This window comes from Furipterus horrens, unplaced genomic scaffold (genome assembly GCF_987537825.1).
Source record: "Furipterus horrens unplaced genomic scaffold, mFurHor1.1.pri manual_scaffold_10, whole genome shotgun sequence".
Classification (NCBI taxonomy): Eukaryota; Metazoa; Chordata; class Mammalia; order Chiroptera; family Furipteridae; genus Furipterus; species Furipterus horrens.
Genome location: NW_028327180.1, coordinates 20,392,722 through 20,411,316, shown reverse-complemented (window position 1 = coordinate 20,411,316; position 18,595 = coordinate 20,392,722). Strand labels below are relative to the sequence as shown.

Here is an 18,595-nt window from a genome sequence, read left to right as displayed (position 1 = left end):
AAGAGCAACAGATCTACAGAAAAATTAAAGTTTTCAAAACTCTATATTAAAATAATGATGTCTTAATATGTTCAAGAAAATAAAAAGATAAAATTTTTGGACAAAAAATGGGTATGATTAAAAAGAGTCAAATGAAATTCTAGAACTGAGAAATAAATCCAAATAAATAGTTTTATCAGCGTGTTATACACAGAAGAAAAAAGTATTCATGAACCAAAAACAGCTCTAAAGAAAATATGCAGACTAAATATACAAATAAAAAGTACAGAAAAATATAATAGATATGATACAGTAAAAAAAGTTCTAACATATATTTAGAGTATCACACAGAAGAGATATAATGGGACAAAAGCAGTATTTGAAAACAAAATAACTTAGAACTTTCTAAAACAGGTGAAAAATATTGATCCATAGATTTTAGAAGTAGTGAAATTTTAATTAAGATAAAAATTAAGAAAAGTATAAGTCCATCATAGTACAGTTCAGAAAATCACAGATTAAAAAAATATTAAGAGTAGCAGAGGGCAAGATAAGTTTATTTTAAAGGAGTAATAAGTAAATTACAGCTGACTACTCAACAGATACAATGGAAGCCAAAAGACAGTAAATGGAATGATAACTTCAAAGCACTAAAGGAAAATAACTGCTTGTGTAGTAAAAATACTGTTTTAGCCCTCGCGGGAGGCTCAGTTGACTGGAGCACTGTCACATACACCAAATAGGTTGCAGGTTCCATCTCCAGTCAGGGCACATGCCTAGGTTGCGGGTTCATTCCCCGGCTGGGGCACATACAGGAGGCAATGGATCGATATTTCTCTCTCTCTCTCTCTCTATCTGAAATCAATAAATACATCCTTGGGTGAAGACTAAAAAAGATACTGTTTCAAGAGGCAGGTGAATTAAAGACATATTCAGTCAAATGAAAGTGAAGTAATTTGCCTTTTTCAAAGGAAATATAAATGAATGTTCTTTGGGCAGAATAAAGAAACAACTGTAGTGGAAGCTTGGAAATGTAGGAGAAATAAAGAGCAAAGGAAATCATAAATATGTAAATTGTAAATGATACAAATGTATATTCACTAAAAACTATTATGATTAGATATGTGGGATTTAAAGACATAGGATTAAAGCATATGGAAATACCAAGACACCATATAAATTGAAAGAAATAAGAGAAGTTAAAGTGTACTCAGGTCCTTGCATCGTCTGGAATGTGATAAAAGCACTAATTAATATTAGCCTTCAATAATTAAGAATGTATACTGTAGTCTACAGTGTAATCACTAAAAAATAGTGAAGACTTTATGACCAATACAGCTAAAAAAAAGAGGAGAAAAAAAGGCGAAGAAGAAATCTATCAAAAGAAGGCAAGAACCCTGGATGGGTGGCTCACTTGGTTGGAGCATCATCCTGTACACCAAAAGCTTGCAGGTTCAATTCTGGTCTGGGCACATACCTAGGTTGCAGGTTTGATCCCCGGTTGGGGCACAAATAGAAGGCAACCAATAGGTGTTTCTTTTTCACATTGATATACCCCCCCCACCGCCTCCCACATCTCTTTCTAAAATCAAAAAACATATCGTTGGATGAGGTTTAAAAAAAAGACAAGAAAGGAGAAATGCTAAATAGAACAAGGAGTAAAAAGCAAATGGCGAGATGAGAGACTTAATTCTAAGCATTATCAGAAAATACACTAAATGCAAGCTGATCAAGCACTCAAAGCACAGACTTTCAACAAAAACAAGCACTAACAGCAACAACAAAAACTAACTATATATTGGGCTCATCTTAAGGCTAAGATATAGGAAAGGTAAAGTTTAAAAAGAAAAAAATATGTAACATGCAAACTCTAACCAAAAGAAAGCTTATATGTTAACATCAGAGGAAGTACACTTTAAGGTGGTAATGCATGACAGAGAAAGAATGACACAGTATAATGATAAAAGACATACTTCACCAGAAAAATATAACAATTCTTATTTGTTTCTATGCACCTAATACATAACCTCAAAATATATAAAGCAAAAGTTCACAAACCAAAAGAATATGAAGGTATAAACATAGTGATTTTCATAACCATCTCAGCAGGTAATAGAATAAGCTTATCTAGTAAGAATCATGAAAGATAAATTTCAATATTAAAAAACTTGACCTGAGATATCTGTGTACATACACATACATACCTAATATATGTACACAATATACATATATACATACATTTACATACACTTACTTACATAGGTTATGAATTTAATTATGTGCCCAAAAAGATATGTTGAAGTCCTAACCCCTAGTATGTTAAAATGTGACCTTATTTGGAATAGTCATTAGATAAGATTAGGTCATACTGGAGTAGGGCGGACATTTAATTTAACATGATTGGTATCCCTATAAGTATAGAAAAAAAGAATGTGCGCCATGTGAAGACAAAGACACACAAGGAGAAGATGAACATGTTACAACAAAGGCAGAGACTGAGGTAATGTACACAGGCCAAAGAACTCGGGACTCTTGGCATCATCAGAAGCCAAAAGAGGCAAGGAAGCCCTGGCCTGTGTAGCTCAGTTGGTTAGTTATCATCCTGTGCACTGAAAGGTCTCTGGTTTGATTCCTGGTCAGGGCACACGCCTGGGTTGCGGATTTGGTCCCTGGTTGGGGATGTGTGAGAGGCAACTGATGGATGTTTATCTCCCTTTCTTTCTTTCTTCCTTCCTTCCCCTCTCGCTGTAAATAAATAAAATCTTAAAAAAAAAAGACAAGGAAATTCTCCACCACCCAACTTCAGAAAGAGGATGGCCTTGCCAACACCTTGATTTCTGACTTCTCGCCTCCACAACTGTGGCAGAATACATTTCTGTTGCTTAAAGCACCCAGCCTGTTTGATTGTGTTATTTTGCCACAGCAACCTTAGCAAATTAATACACTCCAATTAACAACTGCAAATTCTTTTTAAGCAGGCATGAAATATTTACTTTTATTGGTTCTTAAAAAACAAGTAGTACTAAATGATACATAATGTACTTTCTGGTCACAGTATTTTAAAATAAAACTAAAAATACAACTACAAGAATCTCTGTATGTTCAAGAAATCAAAACAAAATATTTTTGAAATAATGGTAACAATAAATACATCAAAATATATGTGGTATAGTTATAACCATATGTAAGCAGAAATTTATAGCCTGAAAATAAATATATTTTAATAAAAGGCTGAAAACTCTAAATTAAGATAACTTCTTAAATGATACTCAACAGAGTAAAAAATATGCAACACTAATCTTATATAAATTATTCTATACAACAGTAAGAGAAAAAACTGCCCAATTGTTGTCACGAAAAAAAGTATGTGCCAATCTCACTAATGGACAGATGGAAAAACCCTAAAGAAAATAAAAAACCAGATTCAGCGATACATAAAAGATAATGTAACACCACCAAATTGAGTATACTTCAGAAATATAAGGTTGACGTCACACTCAAACACCAATCAATGCAATTCACATTAAAAGAGTAACAAACATGAATCTAATTATCTGAAGAGATGTTGAAAAGCATTTGATAAAATTCATCACCCATTCCTGATAAAAACTCCTAGCAAACTAGGAATAGAAGGGAATATCCTTAATGCGATAAAGGGCTTCTATAATAGAAGCTAAAACAAACATCATACTTTAATGGAGAAATACTGGAAGTTTACAAGGATGCCTTCTATCATTTGTATTCAATGCTGGCCAAGCTGCTGCAGCCAATGCAATAAAGCAAGAGAAAAAAGAAAAGTATAAAGACAGAGGAAGAAAAAGCTCATTATATGAAGCTGACATGGCTGTGTATGTGGAACTTCTAAGAGTCCAGCTATTAGAATCAAATAATTTTATTCAATATAAAAAAATTACATATTATAAAAATGTCAGTTTTTTCTAAATTGATCTACAGATTCAATTCAATTCCAATCAAATTCACAACAGGGTTTCTTTTCTTTTTAAAAAAAATTATTTATTTATTTATTTATTTTTAGAGAGAGAGGAGGGGAGGGAGAAAGGAGGAGAGAAAGACTGATACACAAGATACATCATCAGTTGCCTCTTGCATGCCCCCAACTGGGGACCTGGCCCACAACCCAGACATGTGCCCTGACTGGGAATCGAGCAGGTGACCTTTTGGTTCGCAGGCCAGTACTCTCAGTCCACTGAGGCACACCAGCCAGGGTCCCAACAAGATTTCTTCGCTATCAATTTACAATCTGATTCTAAAATTCATACGGAACTTTAAGGGCCGAGAAGAGCCAAGATAGTTCTAAATGAGAAGTGTGAAGATATTCCCTACCAAATATTAAGACTTATCATACTTATGTAATTAAGACAATGTAAGATCAATCCAATAAAATAAAGAGCCCAGAATAAAGTGTGTATGTATATACAGGTGTGCATGTGTGTACATAGACACATATACATACATACATACTTGAATTAGGCTAAAGGTGGCACTGCAGAGCCATGGAAAAAAAGGCAGTCTTTTCAATAAATGGTGGTAGATAAATGATTATCCATACTGGGAGTAAAAAAAAAAAAAAAAAAAAAAACAAACTTGGACACACCCTCACTTAATTTAAAAGATTAAAAACTTTCCTAAAAGATAATATAAAAGAAGGTAAGCTAAAATTTCTTAAGCAGGAGTTAAGAAGTATTAACTTTAAAATACTAATAAACTGAACCATACTAAAATTAAGAATGTATACATTTTTTTCTAAGTGTAACATGAAAAGAGTAGAACAGTAAGCCAAACAGTGGAAGAAGGTATTTGTAAATTATGTATCCAAAAAGTTTATATCTCAATTTTTAAAAAAACACCATAATTCAATAAAGGGACTAAGAAACTTAGAACAAGAAAGACTTCATCAAGAGGACATCTTAATGCCATATAATCCTATTGAAAAATGCTCAATAGCATTAGTAAACAGTGATATAAAAATTATAATCTCAATGAGAAAGAAAAATATACTAACCAGAATGTTCAAAATGTTAAAAGAATGGTAACACCCAAGTGTTGGCAGGAATGTGGAACAACTGAAACCCATATATTGCTAGTGAAGTTTAATTGGTATAATCACTTTGGAAAACTGGCCTTATCTACTAAGTTTTAAAAATATGACTCACCACATGTTACTCCTAATGTATTCAAAAAATGCATCCAAATGAGCACCAAAAAATGTACAAGAAACTTCAGAGCAACATTATTCTAAGGGCCCAAACTGAAGGCACTCAAATCTCTAATAGAAACAACAAATAAATTATATCACATCAATGTAATACATCACTGGGAATGAATGAACAATACTTCTATGTGCAACAGCATAGACCAATCTCACTGTGCTGAAAGAAGTCAGACGAGAGTATATATAAAATGTTATATTAATTGTGAAACACAGAAATCAGAAGGTGGTTTCCTTTGAGAAGAGAAAGGGTAATATCTAGGTGGAGGTACAAAGGAGCTTTCTGGGGGTATATATTTTATGTCTTCACATTGTGGTTAAACAGATGTGGCCCTCTCTAGTAATACACAAAGCTTATAGTCATGATTTGTGCACTTTTCTGTTTGGATGTAATGTAATAACTTAAGAATAAAAAAGAGGAAATTACCAAAGCTAATATAGTGATATACATAACTGACAAGTCGATCATTTATAATTTTGAAAAAAATAAAACTGATTATAAAAAAAAGTTCCTATCAAAATACAGTAAGAAAAATGGTAAGAGTAATTTAAAAGCTATAATGTTGATTTTCAATAGATGATAAATGTAATTACTATAAAATATCAGTTTTCCCTCCCGAATGCCTTCATATACTACCACTTCAAATTCTGCAATTAGTTGTTGTTAATCTTTAATTTGAAAAAAATTAAGTTTAACAAGAAAAATGTTGGAATTTAAGTTACCAATCTAGGACAATTATGTTTCTGTTAATATACAGAATAGATGGTGATGATCCTGAAAGCAAAAGTAAAAACTATCAGAATCTCAATTTAATGTCAAACACAGGTTATTATAGTGTTGCTTTACTCCAGTTTGTCATTTATTAGTGTCGTTCCATTAAAAAAAAATCACTAATTGTTTAATAATAAACATATTCTGAGAAATTATTTTAAAAGGGATTATTCAGTAATCAAAGCACAAGAAAGACACTAGGAAACAGAAAAGGTATGTCGAAAAGTTGAGAATAAGAATCCTCTAAACTTCAAAGATCAGAGACGGATTCTTGCTTTTTTTTTTATACAACTAAAATCAGAAAGACCCTGAAGAACCTCAACAGTCTTGAGAAAAAAGAATAAAGTTGGAGGTATCACAATACCTGACATTACACTATACTACAAGGCCACAGTAATCAAAACAGCCTGGTACTGGCTTAAGAACAGACATATAGATCAACGGAACAGAACAGAGAGCCCAGAATCAAACGCACACCTTTATGGTCAATTAATATTTGATAAAAGAAGCAAGAACATACAATCGAGTAAAGACAGTGTCTTCAACAAAAGACAGGCACATGCAAAAAAAATAAAATAAAACTAGACCACCAAATTATAGCATAAACAAAAAATAAACTCAAAACGGATAAAAGATTTAAATGTGTCTCAAAACAATAAACATTCCGAAGAAAACATAGGCAGGAAAATCTCAGGCCTCCCTCATAGCAACATTTTTGCACATATATCTCCTAAGGCAGTGGTTTCTCAACCTTCCGAATGCCGCAACCCTGTAATACAGGTCCTCATGTTGTGGTGACCCCCAACCATAAAATTACTTTCACTGCTACTTCATGACCGTAATTTTGCTACTGTTGTGAATCGTAATGTAAATATCTGATATGCAGGATGTGTTTTCATTGTTACAAATTGAACATAATTAAAGCATAGTGATTAATCACAAAAACAATATGAATTATATATGTGTTTTCCAACGGTCTTATGGGATGGACCCCTGCGAAAGGGTAATTTGACCCCCAAAGGGGTTGTGACCCACAGGTTGAGAACTGTTGTCCTAAGGCAAGGGAAACAAAGGAAAAAATAAACAAATGGGATTACATCAAATAAAAAGCTTCTGTACAGCTACAGAAACCATCATCAAAATGAAAAGAGAACCCACTGTATGGGAGAACATATTCACCAATGATATAGATAAGGGATTAATTTCCAAAATACATAAAGAACTTATATAACTCAACACTAAGACGACAAACAATCCAATTAAAAAATGGGCAAAGGACCTGAAAAGACACTTCTCCAAAGAGGATGTACAGATGACCAATAGACATATGAAAAGATGCTCAACATCATTCATCATCAGAGAGATGCAAATTAAAACCACAATGAAATATCACCTCACACCGGTCAGAAATGCTGCCATTAATATATCAAAAAACATGCTGGCGAGGATGTGGAGAAAAGGGAACCCTAGTTCATTGTTGGTGGGAATGCAGACTGGTGCAGTCACTGTGGGGAGCAGTATGGAATTTCCTCAAACAAATGAAAATGGAACTGCCTTTTGACCCAGTGATCCCACACCCAAGAATATATCCTAAGAATCTCAGAACACCAATCAAAAAGAATATATGCACCCCTATGTTCATAGCAGCATTATTTATAATAGCCAAGAGCTGGAAATAGCCCAAGTGCCCACCAGTAGATGAGTGGATAAAATAGCTGTGGTACATTTACACAATGTAATACGATGTGGCTGTAAAAAAGAAGGAACTCTTACCTTCTCCAACAGCATGGATGCACCCGGAGAACGTCATGCTAAGTGAAATAAGCCACTCAGAGAAAGACAAATATCATATAATCTCGCTTATATGTGGAGTCTAATGAACAAAATAAACTGACAAACAAAGTAGGAACAGAGGCATGGACACATGGAACAGACTGACAGCTGTCAGAGGGGAGAGAGGAGAAGGGACTGGATGAAAGAAAGTGAAGGGATTAGCCAAAGAACATTATGCATAACCCATACATACCCACAAGTGTGGTGATGGCCAGAGTGAAGGGGGTGTGGGGGCTGAGTGGAGGGGGGCAAAGGGGGGGGGGAATGAGGACATCAGTAATAGTGTCAACAATAAAAGTCATTAAAAACTGGAATCATTAGATGGGTTATTTTTAGTCTTCTATTCTGTAATAAGATACAAAAAAAGATCAACTAGGTAAAATTTCCACTAATTAGGATATTAGTTCTCATTATTTCATTAAGACATAACAGTGTAGATATGTGACTTGGTCTATAAAGATGTGGTTTTAAAAGTTACCTCAAAACTAATTGTACGTATAAGCATACTGTATATCTTTGAAGATTTTACTGGTTTTCAGTTTGAAGAACAATTCCGTATAAATTTTAAAGTAACTGGTATGAAAGATAAAAAGCTTTTTCAGACTCTCAGGTAAGTCATACTGCTATTTATTCTTTTGAAAAAAGAACATAAAAACACACAAAAGTCCAGTATGTCCCAAGTAAGACTGCTGTCTTAGCATCCTGAATTTGTGGGGCCTTTCCTGCCTTTAGGCAACTAAACTGAGAGGAAGAGCGCCACCTTCTCAGTCTACACCTGTGTAAAAGGAAGAAGAAATGCAATGCTGCTGTAAACTAAGTTTAGCAACAACAACAGTAAGCTATTGCTAATTATTTTCCATTGTGAAGTCTAAACAAATGTTAAACGTGACACTAAATATAACTATGGCTTATATAATGAACTTAAGAAGCTATCATAATGTTCAATAAAACTATAAAATTGTACTTATATGATCCATTATATTCTACACAACCATAATCTCTCCCATTCTTCAACTATCCAAATATCATTTATATATACACATATATAATACATATTCAGTATAAAGTAATCCATATGACTCAGTCTGTATTTCAAGGATTTTATCATTTCGAAATACTTGTTTCATCAGCATCTTAAGTTATACATGTTTCTACTTCAGTAAAATATGCATACATATCCTGTTAACCATTCATAATTTTCCTGTGTCTGTACCAACCAACTCCATATATCAGATATTTCTTTTCCAACCCATTCATCTTACTGCTCAAAGCACAGCCAAAATTGATCTTTCCTCAGAATACTTACCTTTGAAACTTACAGTATTTAGATCACTTTTAATTATTTGAAAAGCACTACATGTTAAGTATTGTTAGGAGGAAACAGTACCGACCTATTCAATAAAGGGCATAATAGCAATAATAACTATACTGACTTTATAAACCTGATTGTTAAAAATTATGTAATAGTAAATAAACAGTAACATAAAAATTACTAAATTGTTGAGTAATATTATTAAGGAAAAGGTCATGCTTGGTTATTACATCCAAGAAAACATTAATAATATAAGAGATTAAGTAGATGACAATGAGTAGAAGAATATTCCAAGCAGAGTGAGCAGCACTAGGAAGAGCCTGGAGGTACCAAAGAACACGGCAAGTTCTTCAGATATTCTCTATGGTTAGGTTAGATGGGGCTAAGTAATAGAGCATGAACAGGAGAATGTAGTGTTCAGAGGACCTGATTACACTACATTAGCAACCCACTGCAGGTTCCTGAGCAAGGAAATAACAGTGAAAAAACATAGACATAATCAGAGTGATAAATTATGTACTGAAATGTTTTGAGTATAATCAGAGAGCAAAATGAGAGTACCAAGCAACAAGGGATATGGATATAACAAATTCTGCCTATTTGACATACTAATATCTGATGATGAAAAAACACGTATCACCTGCCACCTTGACACATGCCTTCCAGTGGCAATGCTTATTATAGCAATAAACCTAAAAATCCCAAAGCTAACTGTTGACAAAATATGTTCACAAGATCTTTGTAAGTTATAACGATTCATTTAGGATTTGGTCAGATGTCCTAGGTCCACATTATACTGTACTCGTCTGGTTTATAAGCTTATAGGACTGGTGAGGATAAAACAGTCTCTCAAAAGAAAGTAAACATGGCACAAAAGCCCATCTCGTATTTTAATTTTTAGAAGGGTAACTTGCCAATAATGCCCCACAAGTTCACAGTCTGTGATCAAATGTTTAACATTAGACCAAGGTCAGTTTTTCATTGGAATCATATGTGAAGTTAGAATAACAGTTAAGACCATAGTCTCTCAGCTAACTAGAGTTCCTGGGCAAATTAAGCTACTGAAACCTCAGTTCTTATTTGTTAAAAAAAAAAGTGTAGACATTAAAACAATATCTACCTCAATTGTATCACAATAATGTATTATATTCCCTGCCTTGTGTGGCTCTGCTGGTTGGCATAGTCCTGCAAAGTGAAAGGTCACTTGTTTGATTCCCAGTCAGGGTACATGCCTGGGCTGTGGGTTTGGTCCCTGGTACAAGAGGCAACCGATCAATGTTCTGCTTAACATCAAAGTTTCTCTTCCTCTCTTCCTCCCTCCTTTCCCCTCTCTCTAAAAATAAATAAAATCTTTAAAACAATAATGTATTATATAAAGGCATTTAGCACATTACCTAACATATAATTAAGTATTCAAGTAATAATATTATTATTAATGATTGGAAACTCCAAGTTCTTGGCTTTGTTTTCTGAATATTATTCTTCAGTACTTACATGGCACATTTTTAAATAAAGAACACACTGTTGTGGGCCTTTTACACAATTTTAATTCATTAAGTGCATATAATTACCCTATGAAATATTGTTAACATTACCATTTTACAGATGAGGGAACTGAAGCATAAGGAGGTTAAAACTTTTCCAAGTAAGTAATAAAGCTAGAATGTGAACCCAGGAATTCTGAGTCCAAATGTCATGTTCTTTATTCTATGTTGTTGCCTATGTGCTGTACTAAATTTAAAGTACTGAATCTCCTCATCTCAAATTAGGTCAGATCATCCAATTATACATTCTCATAACACCCTGTACATCTTCCGTGTTTATCAGAACTGGAACTGAGTAACTGTCTCCCTCAACAGAATGTATACTTTATGAAAGAGGCAACTGTGTCTGATTTACTACGGTGATCCTCAGGACCATATACAAAGCAGTGTTCAGCATTTGTTGAATTAACTTATATACAGAGTGAGGGAAAAGTAGGTGTTTACAATTGTTTGTATGGAAAATAATACAAAAATTAATAAATAATAATACAAGAATAAATACTGTTTCATGTACTCAAAACTATAAACCTACTTTTGCCCCACCCTGTATTAACAGGGATTAACAATCAGGCAACAGTCAGTTAATAAACTGAAAATGAGAACAGGAAGGCTAAAGGAGTACATAATGAAAAACAAAAGCATTATGAGAATAAGAATGCCAAAAACAAACTTCCTTAAATCAAAGTTTTCAAAAAGTAACTTTTTCAGAGGACTTCAAAATAGCAAGCCTAACATAATATAATATACTCTCAGAGATGTAAGTATGATAATTCTGAGTATTTATTTAACAAGTCATTTTCATAAAATATGAACTATTGTGTATATAAAAATCCATATAACACAGGCCATTTTTATAGTTCAAATGTCACTTGCCATGAGATAAATAATGGCACACAATAACTAACATATCTTTGGCCAAATACTATAAACTTAAGGAGAAAAACCAAGTAGTTATTATATTCTGATGATTTAAAGCTTCTAATTAGTTAGGAGATTAAAATTTTTTATTTTGCTTTCTTTTATTTCAAATCCCCATGGGAAGGTCACCATTCTTGGAGGTAATGCACTACCAGGTCTTAGATAAAGGATGTATTATTCTGGGAGATGATATATCCAAAATTAACTAATAAAGGGTAGATTCTATGTTTAATTTTAACCAAGAAGCCAAGAAGAACTGATACAATAATTTTAAGGTGATTAAAAGTACAGATGATCACTTGAGTGAATTCATCACAGTAAAACCCATTTTCTGAAACTCCTTTTGTCTCCATTTACTAATTCATTCATTAAAATATATTACTATATTATAAGCAATCACTGTCTACTAAATATTAAATAGGAAGCAAAAATAAAAGTATAATAGGCTAAGGACATGTGCAGCTTCTCACATAGATCTTACTGATTCTAAACCTACCAAAATAAGTAAGCCACAGAGGAGAGAAAAATCAAAGTAACATTGAAATTCCTTTTAAGGCCAAGTTAAAAAATATATTTAGGTGACACCATGTGGCGAAATTATGAATTGCTGCTGACATCTAAGAATGGAACCTACAGGCAAAATTTATTGTGGTACTGATACAAAAGGGGAAATTTTACAAACCATTATTTTCTAAAACACTAAATGATAAAACCAGATGATAATTTATGTATTAATAAAGCAGTAGCTACTGTTAACACTAATCTATTAGAACAAGTGTTTTAGAAAAGTATTGAGCAAAAATAGTAAGAAATTATAGAAGAGGATCAAGCATGACTAATGTACAAAAGTAAATGAAATAACATGACCAGTTTAGCCAGTTAATAACTATGAAAAAATATTAGTCAGATGAAATGTTTTAATACACATAATTTTCCTAGTTTCTCTGCTACAAAAAGAAAATTAACTTCAAAACTTTTAAGTAAATTAAGTTGTTTTATATAACCTTGGTTTTGATTGTACAGTAATTAACAAATTCAGGAAAGAGCCAAAAAGCAACTTCTTGTTCATACAAATAAAACAGGTGACTGCTCTTTTAATCGAGTTCTGCTATGAAGTAGACAGATACAAGCTTTGAATTGTATAAAAGGATTAAACTGATAAAAGAGTTAATTCATGCAAAAGCAACTCTTAATTTTAATCTATTTGAGTATGTAAACCTGATAGACAGTTTCAAGTATTATTTTTGGTACTTAATAAAATTTATAATCATATTTTAAACAAAACCATGATTTACGGGGATAAGAGAGTTCTTCGAAGTAAGCAAATAAAACCCTCATATTTTAGATGTGAAGGCACTGAGGTCCACAAAGAGTAAACGATTCATTTGCCATTCCAAGGTCACAGTTTGTTGGTGGCTGAAACTGTAGGTTCTTGTACTTCTGATTATTCATTACTGTATTAAATAAGCTGCTTCTTGCAGAGTCGTCGTCGGCAGCCGTCCGTCTCGAGAGACGATGGTGTAGCTTCTTAAGAGTCTATCTGCACCGCCGAGAATGGCTGTGCAGTCCAACTCGGGAGTGACACGGTATCTGTCTCCTCCCGTGTTGAATCGACATCTTGTGATGACGCTGGAGTGTCCTCTCCAGTGAAGCTGAAGCTACAGAGCCTGGGCAGGGTGATATGGAGGGTCTGCTGTTGCCCATGCAGCAGACCCCCCCCTCTCTTCGCAGCTGAAGGGTCCAAGGGAAAGACGGAGTCAATACAGCTTGGCTTCAGGTGCGCCGCAGGAGTTGCCGGTGTTGACTACAACGTCAAACCGCCTTAGGGACTCCGGCTCCGGATTTTCTGTCGGGGTTTACTCCCTTAGCCTTTCCCCTGAAGAGGTATGCCGCAAGGCAGCGGAGGTTTTTTGGAGTCAGAGTTTTCCTTCTCTATTGCAGAGTAGTAACTCCATAATAACTATGGTCTGCTAATACAAATGTTAGTAAGATAAAAATTATGAGGAATACCACATGGTGGTCTTGCAGAAAAAAATATTTAAGTTTCAAGAGGATAGAAATACATTTTCATGAATACTGGTCCCTCACAGAGGGTCAAAGACACATAGTTGAGTTAATGGAATTTTTGTCTTACCACTTAATCACAGGAAACAAATTAAAGTATAAAATGTTGATGCTGATCATACTTCTTATTTATCTAAGTGAATTTTAAAGCAAATTTAGCAAATTTTGTTCTTTAATATACCAGTTTGAAATACTATCATTAAAATTATATCTGTAATTAACACTGGAAAGATTAACGTTCTAAAACTATAATTATTTTTCTTCTACTTATTTATAATTAAAATTTTCATTATAATATATCACCTATATATTATATCTAGCCTAAGAGTCTCCTAAAATTATTTCTTAAATTAAAAAGAAAACTGAAGGTTTCTCTTTGTTTCAAAGCAATTTATTGGCAATTTTTTAAATCAAAATTTGATTTTTTGTATTTCTGCCCACCAATCTGGAAATAATGATAGCTCATGAGAAAAAAAGCACCTTATTTTTCACAGTAAAACTTCTCAGAATATTATACCTTCCCCCTGCTGTCTTCTATTTCATAACTTTCAACCAAGTTATAAGTGATAACAAAAATCAAAACCTAACTTAAATATTAAATAGAAAACATTGATTGGGGTTATCATGCTTAAAAGATATATACTAATATTTTACCACTCAATGACCAGAAAAAAAGATTCTAATAATGTTTGTCATTAAAAAGTCAAATATGAGAAGCAATATGCAAGCCAGCCACAAAATGAATACTGAAAAAAGTACAGAAGATATTAAAAAGATGATTATTCATGCATAAAATGTCCCACGTAAATCAAAATAAATTCACCTAGAAAAAACTTACTTGCTCAGAGGAAAAGCAAGTAATATAGTAATAGTTGTACTTAAAAAAAAAATACTTGCCAAGTTATAAAAAGTAGAACTGATGAAATTTCAATTAACTGAAGTCTACTCCCTTTTAATTTCTAATTCTTAAAATCTGGCTGAAATCACCAAAGTAAATATTATATAGAATTATTTGCCATTAACCCACCATTAAGCTGTTTTTCTAAGTGTTTGTTTATGCTGTAGCCTTTTCTGACCATAAACTCTTCTCATGATCTACAACTCAGATGGGGTGGGCAATGTGCCCTTCCTCTGAACTCCCCAAATAACCTACGCACAGAGTTTGTGCTTGCCTTCTTCAGTAGACCATGAGTCCTTAAGAGCAAAAACAATGTTTTATTCATTGTTAGCTCCTGATTGCTTAGGAAAGTACACTTACAAAGGAGAGGCATTCAAAAAATATTTGTTCTTTAATTAAACTTCATTTATTCATGGCCAAAACAAAAGAACACTCAGATAAAATTAAATCAATGGCACAAGCTGGTTTGTGACAGAGGTTCTTCACCCCTGCTTAAAACCTTAGGGGGTCACAAAAGTAAAAAACTCCCACTTCATCCCTATTACAAACTAAAAACAAGATATGTCTTGCCTACAATTAGTTGTTAATAAATTAAGTTAACAAGGTGAATTATCAATACACACTGAGGTGACCTCCCTCCTTCCAGCAAGAATTCTCCTTCAAAACCACAACTGTGCAGAACTTTTCTTTATCTCCTTGGTTTTTGCTTATTCCACTCCTGGATGGCAAAAGATCCTCCAGGAGAAAGCAGTGGCAATATTGGAAGGCCCAGATTCAAAATAGAGGCAAAGTTTTAAGAAAAACCAGATTATTCACACTGATAGTCTGACCTATTATTAAAGATTCAAAATGATGAAACAGAGAAGTCTTATTTAACAAGATGATACTGAAAGACCAAAGATGTCTCCATACATCAAATATTTGGTATAAAACTACCTCCTGTATCCCAACTCTATTCCACCCATTAAACTTACTGGGTATCCCACTTATTACAAGTTTCTAAATATAATCTGGTAACACAGAATTTCTTATCATTTTGGTTGAGGTTAGGGAGATTATTCTCTGATGTTATGAAGATGAAGATAGTCCCAAAACTTGAAATAAAAAAAAAAAAAAGAGGATTCAATTTGGCATTAACCTCAGCTTTCAGCTTTTCTTCTACTTAGGGGCATTTAGCTTAAAATAGAGGTCCCTTTAAATGGGATCCCCCCCCTAAAAAAAAAACCCAAAATATTAAAAAAACTGATTTTAAGGGACTGTCCACCGAGAACTTCTGGGATTCTGGTAAGAGTACTAAATGGTCACCAGAAGTAAACTCCTTGATTTCTAGCCCTCATTTAGATGCCCTTTACCTCTTAAAAAACTTTCTATTTTCCTCATAACACCAATGATAGTCATTTAACTAAAGTCTAATTTTTCTCTTTTATTTTTCAAACTTGAAATATGGGCATGGTAATGCCAAAACAACGTGGACATTAAAAGTACATTCTTAAAGAGCTCTGAAATAAAAGGTAAATGATTGTTTATATCATAATATAATAGTCAAAGATCATCAAGGTAAGATTGGATAATACTCAAAATAGCATCAAACAAAAGATTAATAGAGGTGTATTAAAGCAACTTTTTAAAAAAAATTACTATACCCAAAGATGGCTCTAGAAGTGCTTAGCTGTCTTTAACTTCATTTGAAACAATTTTGTTAAAACAATTTGTCACAATTTTGTGACTGCTGTCATATCTGGGTGCTTTTAAAAACATCTTATCAAAATTGGTGAATTTTTGTGTAGCCACTTTAATACTGAAGATAGAAGAAAATACGCAACATTTTAGCATATTATGCCTTATTATTTCAAGAAAGGTAAAAACACAACTGAAACGCAAAAGAAGATTTGTGTAGTAAATGGAGAAGGTGCTGTGACTGATTGAACATGTTAAAAGTGGTTTGCGAAGTTTCTTGGTACTACTGACATTTTGGCCAAACCATTCTTTGCTGTGGGGCCGTCTTATGCATTGGAAGATGGAAGATGTTTAGCAGCACCCTTGGCCTCTACCCACTAGAAGCCACTAGTGGGAGATAGCTGACATACTGAAATATCCAAATCAATAAAGTTATTGGTGAAAATGAAAAAAAAAAGTGTCTTTTATTATATGAAGAAAACTAAATGGACTTTTTGGCCGACCCAATACCTAATGAACTCCATTTGAGGAACTCCAGGAACAAACCAGTAACAACCTCTCAAGATCTCAGAAAAATCCAAGCCTTGAAACATGTAACTACTTTGCAAGATATCAATAACAAATATAACACTCCTTCCCCTCAAAAAACACACTACTACCACCATAATCTCAACCTTGAACCATTCAGTGAAAACCACGCAAACTTTATCTAAAGAAACTCCATGTAAAAACACATCAACTTTTTAAAGCCCAGAGGCTCCAGCACTAACAGAAGGAAAAAGCCAGCCAGATCATTGCCACAATAATAGTAACGCTATACTTAACCTGCCAAGTGGCAACATGTAACCTGGCTGTCTACAGCACCTGTCATTATTCAAATGACCTCTGAAAGTCTGACATTCATTTTTCGATCAAAAATTCCTAGATCTTGATATCTATTCCATATTCCACATCCCTGAATTCTCTCTCTTCTTCTCCTCAGCTGCCTCTTACTCAACTTCACTCATAATTCCTAGACAATTATAACATGGATTTTTTTGTTCCTATCTGTAGACAGGGCCTCAGGCTTGTATACTGCATCTAAACAAGCTTTTGGCCTCTATTTGGATCTTAGATCTTTTCTCTGATGATTAATAGAAACTGAGAAAATGTATAAAACACAAATTGTTCAATGTTTTATTATAAGCAGCTTTAACGTAAGGTTGTTAAAATCCGAAATAGATAACTATAGAGCAAGTTGCCTGTGCCCTCTTAAGACTTTATTTATAGAAGTTAACTTTATCCTTAATTAACATAATCAAGCTGGGAGTATAATATCTGAATGGGGATTTTCTTTGAGAACTAAAAGCTACAAAAAGTTAACTACTGCCCTAGTACTCAACTAAAAACAATGTTTAATATTAAATTAAAAGCTGATGAAAAACGTCTGGTTTCATACAACATCTGATCTTCTTTATGGGATAACCAAATGGGCAAACCATGTCAAAACAGAAAATCTGACATAAAATAAACCAAGAAGACTATGTTTTAAGAACCTTGGAACTTTAAGCTAAATTTGTAAGGTAAGTGAGTGAGGTTAGAAATAAAATATATTTCACCATTACCATGTTGAATCAGACACAGGTATCCTAGGAAAATCTTGCTCAGCAAAAAGTTATCAATATCCATGCCAAAAGAATAATTTAATCTATTTTTCTCTAAGAACCCTAATTTGAATTATTTGCTACCCACCTAATTTTATATTTAAGTTTGTCTTTTATTTTTAAAAATAGAAGGATTCTATAAGGCACATCAGTGGAAATCATACCTAATAATTTATTACCTTAAATGACCACAAAATTACCAAATATTTCCAAAGTAATAATTTAGGACACTACTGAAAAGTTTCTTTGAAGGGAACCCTACCTTCAGTCTAAAGTTATGAGGAGATCCTAAACTACAATCTTCTAAAAATATTCACATATTACGGGAATGGCTATAATGGACAAGCAAATCTATGCAATGTGTAGAAATTACTGTATTTCCCTTTTGGCAATGTTTTTCTTTTTTGACTGTATTCTCATAACAAATTTGAGGATACCAATTTTAAATAGATATAAGCTTCAGTATCATGGTTCTGCAACCAAATAACAAATCAATTTTAAGCTAAGAATTTGACAATTACAATAAAAAACCAATTATAATCCTTAGCAAGTGACCTTTACTTTTTACTGTTGATTTTCAAGAAACCACTATTCTTCTAATTATTATTTGAAGGACAAAGTCATCACCAACTGAAATATATAGCTGCATTTAAAAAGGAGACAAACTATGGCAAAGGGGCACCTAACAATACAGTAAAAAACAGGAAAAGAAAAGTGGCAAAGTG

General features: G+C 33.3%; 1 protein-coding gene across 1 annotated transcript in view; it reads right to left on the bottom strand.

Moving 5' to 3' along the window:
* Positions 1-18,595, bottom strand: part of RBM46 (RNA binding motif protein 46) — a 31,401-nt gene that overhangs the window by 9,341 nt on the left and 3,465 nt on the right. The gene's annotated exons all lie outside the window — the stretch shown is intronic.